We start from the raw sequence: 6,677 nt of genomic DNA on the forward strand, positions 1-6,677 counted from the left end.
CCCTACCCTCAATGTTGTTTGAAATGGGATGACGCCAAGCCTGTATCCCCATCCTGTATGTCAGGGAGAAGAACTCCTGACTTATACTCTTATTCTATGAATCAGAAGTAGAAAGAGTCCTGAGTGATCGTGTGTTTTTCAAAATAAGATTATCATAATTTCTGATGCCTACAGTTTCCTCTCTCATCCCTTACCTCTTCCCTATTTCTATAAGCAAACTTCATGTTATCTCATGCCTAGAGGATTTTAATGGTTTCCCTTTCAACCTTTCCTCTGTCCCCTCCCTTCTCTCTCCTCCCATGCATCCATCTCCTCATAGCAGTCAGAAGAATCTACCTAAAATTCAGATTTGAGTCTTTAAAAAAAAAAAAAATATATATATATATAGCATTGATTTCAGAAAGGAAGGGGGGGGGGAGAGAGAGAGAGAGAGAGAGAGAGAGAGAGAGAGAGAGAGAGAGAGAAACATCAATGATAAGAGAGTCATTGATCAGCTGCAGGGGGGATCGAGACTGCAACCTGGGCTTGTACCCTGACTGGAATTGAATCATGCCCTCCTGGTTCATAGGTCGATCGATTCTCAAACACTGAGCCATGCCAGTGGGCAGATTTGAGTGTTTTTTACAACACAGCTTAAAATGTCCCAAAGGTTTCCCAGAGCCTCCAGCCTCATTTTTTTCACCCCTTTCTGCCTCACTATTTACCCTCTAAGATTCATAAATCTATTTGTAATTCCTATACCCCCAGCACACTTTCATGCCTCCATACCTTTATTCATACTGTTCTCCTTAAAATGCTTCTTACCTTGGACCTTTATTAATTGTGAAATATGGTACAAATATATACAAGTAAATAAACATGCATGTACACCTGAAGTCCCCACATTCCTATACCGAAATCAAAATCTTCTCCCTCCTATGGGTAAATTATCTTGATAATAATTTCTTAATTTTAAATAGTTTATCAAGCACATGTTTATAAATCCCTAAACAATATAGTATAATTTTGTCTGGTTTTGAACATTATATAGATAGCATCACTGCATTTATTCTTTCAAACTTTATATGAATGGGCACAGAATTTATTGTTTTGTGTTTTGCTTCTTTTTCACATTATATTCATAAAATTCATCAATGTTGTTTGGGTAACTGTGCTTGTTTATTTTCGTTATTCTACTGTATTTCATTGTATGAATATACTGCCATGTATTTATCTGCATTCTACTGTTGATGGGTATTTCAGCTGTTTTCAAATTTAGGTTACTACTAGCAATACTGCCATGAATATTCTTGTACATGTCTTGTGGTGCAGAAGTTTTTCCAAAGTTTATATAGTGTATGGATGGACTTGCTGAATCATAGGGTATGATTCCCCTCAGCTCTACTCAAGAATATCAAATTGTTATCAAAAGTGGTTATAATAATTTACACTTCATCAACAGGATAAACATTCTCATTACTTCGCATTTTCTCCAACACTTAGTATTGTCAGACGTTTAATTATTAATTTATTTCTGACATAATCCCAAGTGCCTAGAACAGTGCCAGCTCATAATAAGAATGCATTAAATATTTGTTAAATAAATAAATACTTATTAATTTCCAAGCATGGGAGTTTTCTAACTTGTTATATAACTTATTTTAAATTGTTATATCATTTTGGTCTTTTTGTTATTGGTCAATAGTTTAAATTCAGTAGTTGAAGAACACTTCCTAGTCAATATCAACCTTTAGAAAGTTATTAAAACTTGCCCAATAGATAAGTTTTTGTTGATGTCTTTAACACCCTACCTAATAAAAAGGTAATATGCAAATTAACCATCACTCTGTCACAAAGATGGCGGCACCCATAGCCACAAGATAGCGGAGCCCAGTCCTCTCAGCCCCGCTGGAGTCCCCCAGTCCTGGGGGGGTGGCCGCTGAGAGCAGGCAGCATGAGTGGCCTGGCGGAATGCTTGCTTCGTTGCTGCAGCGACGAGGCAAGCGTCCCACCCTGGCCGCGGAGAGCCTCTGGGCAGCGGGTTTGGAGTGGCCAGGCCCCACAGAGAGCAGAGAACCACGAGGAGTGGGCCTAAGCCGTCAGGGCTCCTGGATTGTCGAGGGCTCCCCGAGGGCTCCCAGATTGGAGAGGGTGCAGGTTGGGATGAAGGACCCACCCCCCGTGCACGAATTTCATGCACCAGGCCTCTAGTATATGATATGCATCATGAAAAAACGTTGTTTTGCATTTGTTGAATGCAAGGTTTAGGTATTTCTATTAGTACATTTAAAACAAATTTATAAACTATTTATAAAAATCTTCTGTATCCTGTATCCTAAGTGATTTTGTTTACTTATATTACAAATTACTTAGAAGGGGTTATTGTAATCTTCCACTATGTTTGTGAATTTGTCTTTGTAGTTATGATAATCGTTGCTGTATGTATCCTGGTGCTATACCGAATTTAACATTTTTCAGTATTGGGTGGTTTTCTTGTTCAGTAATAATGTTTTGCCTTATAGTTCATTTTTACTAATATTATTATAATTGCTTTCCTTTGGATGGGGTGCATAATATGTCTTTTTCCTGTCCATGTTCACTCTCAGCTTCCTTAAGTTTTAAGTGTATTTCTGGTAGATAACAGGTAGTCAGATTTCGTTTTGTTTTGCCTTTTATCCATTGTGAGCCTTTGTCTTTTATTTAGAGCATTTAGTCTAGTTATATTTAATAATAAACATTTAATATTTAGGTTTAAACTGTTTGTGAATTTATCTATTTTTAATTTCTATTAACTTTTGCTTCTTATATTTTGAAACTCTTCTATTATGTCTTTAATGATTTAAATTCTTATATCATTTTGATGAATTGACTGCTTGATCATTATGAAATGGCCTTTCTTTATTCCTGGAATGTTCAATGTTCTAATAGATATTAATGAAGCATTTCAGATATTTTTGGATTAATATCTGCATGATATATTTTTTCATTTTGTCATATCTGTGCCTTTATATTTAAGGTAGGTTTCCTATAGAACATCTCTACCCTTTAATTGAGATGTTTAGACCATTTACATCTTTTATAATTATTGATAAGATTGGATTTCAATCTATATTCTTGCTATTTGTTTCCTACTTGTCTCATCTGTTGTTTTTTTTATTTCTATTCCAATGTTTAGACTAATTGAATTTTTAAATGATTTCTCTTTAACTATTCTCTTCTCTTGCGTTGTTTTATTGTTATTAGTTTAGAGCAGTGCTTTCCAATCGAATTTTTCTGTGAAGATGGAATTGTTCTATACTTTCACTGTCAAGTATGTGTAACCACTAACCACATATGTTTATTAATACCGAAATATAGCTAGTATAACTATAAAACTGAATTTTTAATTTTGTCTAATTTTAATTTTAATAGCCACATGTGGCATATAGCGACTTTATTGGACAATGCAGCTCAAGAGTTTAACAAGATACACCCTTAACTTATCACAGTCTATCTTCAAATAGAGTAAGAACTTTACAGCAACATACTTTCATTTCCTCCCTTATGTCCTTTGTATTTTTGTTGTTATACATATTACTTCTACATATACTAAAACCTCAAGTGCACTTTTATTATTTTTACTTTAGTCATTTGTATTTTCAAGAGATTAAAATCTGAGAAATCCCTGACTGGATAGTTCAGTAGCTCAGTTGGTTAGAGCACTGTCCAGATACACCAAGTTTGTGGATTTGATCCCCACCAGGGAACATACAAGAGTCAACCAATGAATGCATAAATAAGTGGAACAACAAATCAGTCTCTCTCTCTCTCTCTCTCTCTCTCTCTCTCTCTCTCTCTCTCCCCCCCCCTCCTCACCTAAAATCAGTAAATTTTTAAAAAGTTTAAAAATTTTAAAATTTAGCCGAAACCAGTTTGGCTCAGTGGATAGAGCGTCGGCCTGCGGACTGAAAGGTCCCAGGTTCGATTCCGGTCAAGGGCATGTACCTGGGTTGCGGGCACATCCCCAGTGGGAGATGTGCAGGAGGCAACTGATCGATGTTTCTAACTCTCTATCTCTCTCCCTTCCTCTCTGTGAAAGATGAATAAAATATATTTAAAAAAATTTTTTAATTTAAATGTGAGAAAAATATTTTTAATATTTTACCTACATACTTATTACCTTTCACACTCTCTCTTCCTTTTGATTCAAATTTTCATCAATTATTTTTTTCTTCTGCCTGAAGAACTTCCTTTAACATTTTATCTTTTGTTTGTTTAAAATAGTATTTATTTCACCTTTATTTTTGAAAGATATTTTTGCTGGGTAAAAATTTCTGGGTTGACCTTGGCTTCTGCCTTGCATAGCTTTTTAAAGAAACCTGCTGGCATTGTTTTCTTTGTCCCTCTCTAGCAGGGGATGACAAAATTTTCTGTTAAGGGCCAGATAGTAAATCTTTTATGCTTTGCAAACAATATAGTCTTTGCTACAACTACTCAATTCTGAGATCATAGCACAGATGCAGCCATAGCAAATACATAAATAAATGTAGGGGTTACGTTCCAACTAAATTTTATTTACAGATACAAGAGGTGGGCTATAATTGACCCATGGGCCATAGTTTGCCAATTCCTGCTCTATCTGTAATATGTCTTTTTTCACCTGGCTGCTTTTAGAATTTTTTTCTTTATCCTTGGTTTAAGTCATTTGATTACGATGTGGCTTGGCATGTTTTTCTTTAAATTTATTCTGCCTGGATTTCATGGAACTTTCAAATTTTTGAAATGTTTTAGCCTTTATTTCTTTGTAAAAAATATTTTTATTGATTTCAGAGGGGCAGAGAAAGGGAGAGAGATAGAAACATCAATAATAAGAGAGAATCACTGATCAGCTGCTCCATGGGGATCGAGCCCACAGTGGGGATGCAGCCCAAAACCTGGGTATATGCCCTGACTGGGAATGGAACTGTGACCTCCTGGTTCATAGGTTGCTGCTCAATCACTGAGCCATGCCAGCCTGGCTAGCCATTATTTCTTTAAATATTATTTTTAGCCCCAGCTCATTTGAATCTTCAGTTACATGTATGTTAAATTGCTTGATATGTCTCACAGATCACTTTACTCTGACTCAGTCTTTTTCTCTCAATACTTCATTTTGAATAGTTTCGACTTTTATGTCTTCAAGCTCTCTAATCTTTTTTATAGTCTTTAATTTGCTATATTTTTCCCATGAAAAATTTTAATCTCATTTATTTTAAAATTTGATAATCTTAATTTTATTCTATATTAAACTGTAAAATTTTTGTCACATTATTGAAGTAATACTTTGATTCACAATAATAATATATATTTTTAAATTAAACTCAATTATAGAATAAACTGTTTACTTAAGCAATATAATTCTCCTCTAATAAAAGTAGCTTTATATATAAAGCTTGACTTTAAACTTCCATTGCTATTCCACTCTTTGGCCTCTGTTTCCAGAAATAGGCACATTTCAACTAATTTCTGTAATGAATATTTTGCAGCAAGTTCCTGAAGTTTTCCAATTCTTTTATACTTTGAAATTGTTCCAAATGCATTAAACAATGATACTACTTCTTGTCTAGTAAGATGGTATTCATACGTGGGCCCACTTTCTGCATATTTGCTGTCAATTTCTTTGAAAACAAGACCTTCAAAGCAGTGCCCAAACCCGGAGTCGGAATATTTCCCCACAGTTGACATTTAAGCTTACCAACACAATCCATAATTTTAGAAAGATTTCCATGAGTACATTCTAAAGTCTGCCTGTAATTATCTTGCTCCTTTTTCTACGCCAAGCAAAAAAATGAATTTCATAAAAGTACAAAAGAAATTATTTGACTTTTTGAAATATTTCCAAGAATAACTTTGTTTTCTAAATATTAAACTTCATTTCCAGCGAGTAGTTGAAAATCTGTGTGTCCAGAGAATGGTAGTACTTTAGATAAAGGCCTAATTCTTTTAAGTACAGAAAATGTAAGTTCTCTTGGATTTTTCCCTTCAGCCTAAATTCCATCAAATGATATATAACCTTGTGTATATATCATTTCAAGTTTGTGCATTACAGGTGAAATTCTGTAATGTGTGTCCCCATTTCTTTTCCAAACAGGTGTCTTGTGAAGGCTCTCTTGCACTGTAATGCACATTAATGCTTCCATGTAGTCCAGAAATAAGTCTGGAGAATGCCCTTTTTGTTTTTACACAGAGACCTACTAGCCATCAGTGAAAAATGGTCTCTTCACATTTCCTTTGATCAAAAGCCCAAATATTTCAAGGTCTATTCATTGTGACTTGAAACAATTTTCTTATTATATCCCCTATCTTCCAAGCATCTGGTCTCTTATGCTAGTAACTGTGTAATGCTTAGAATTAAGAATAATTCACATATTCAGTATCAGTGTTTACAGAAGTTTTCTGAGGAATCATCATGCTTGGCCCACTGAAGAACAATCTTCTGTGTTTCTCCACTCAGAGATTCATCCATAGCTCCAAGTTATTTAGCTTATTCATATTCTTCAGTGAGATTATTACTTTCTTCAGAATACCTGTAGCTTAGAATTAATTTACATTTAATTAAAACACTACATGTTTAATTTATTTGATATTACATTTTTATTATTTCTGATGTACACTGAACTTATTTGCTTTATCTTATAACATACATAAAACACTTTCACAATACCAGTATTAGTACCTAA

The sequence above is a fragment of the Myotis nattereri genome (assembly GCF_964212035.1).
Source record: "Myotis nattereri genome assembly, chromosome: 2".
NCBI classification, from domain to species: Eukaryota; Metazoa; Chordata; class Mammalia; order Chiroptera; family Vespertilionidae; genus Myotis; species Myotis nattereri.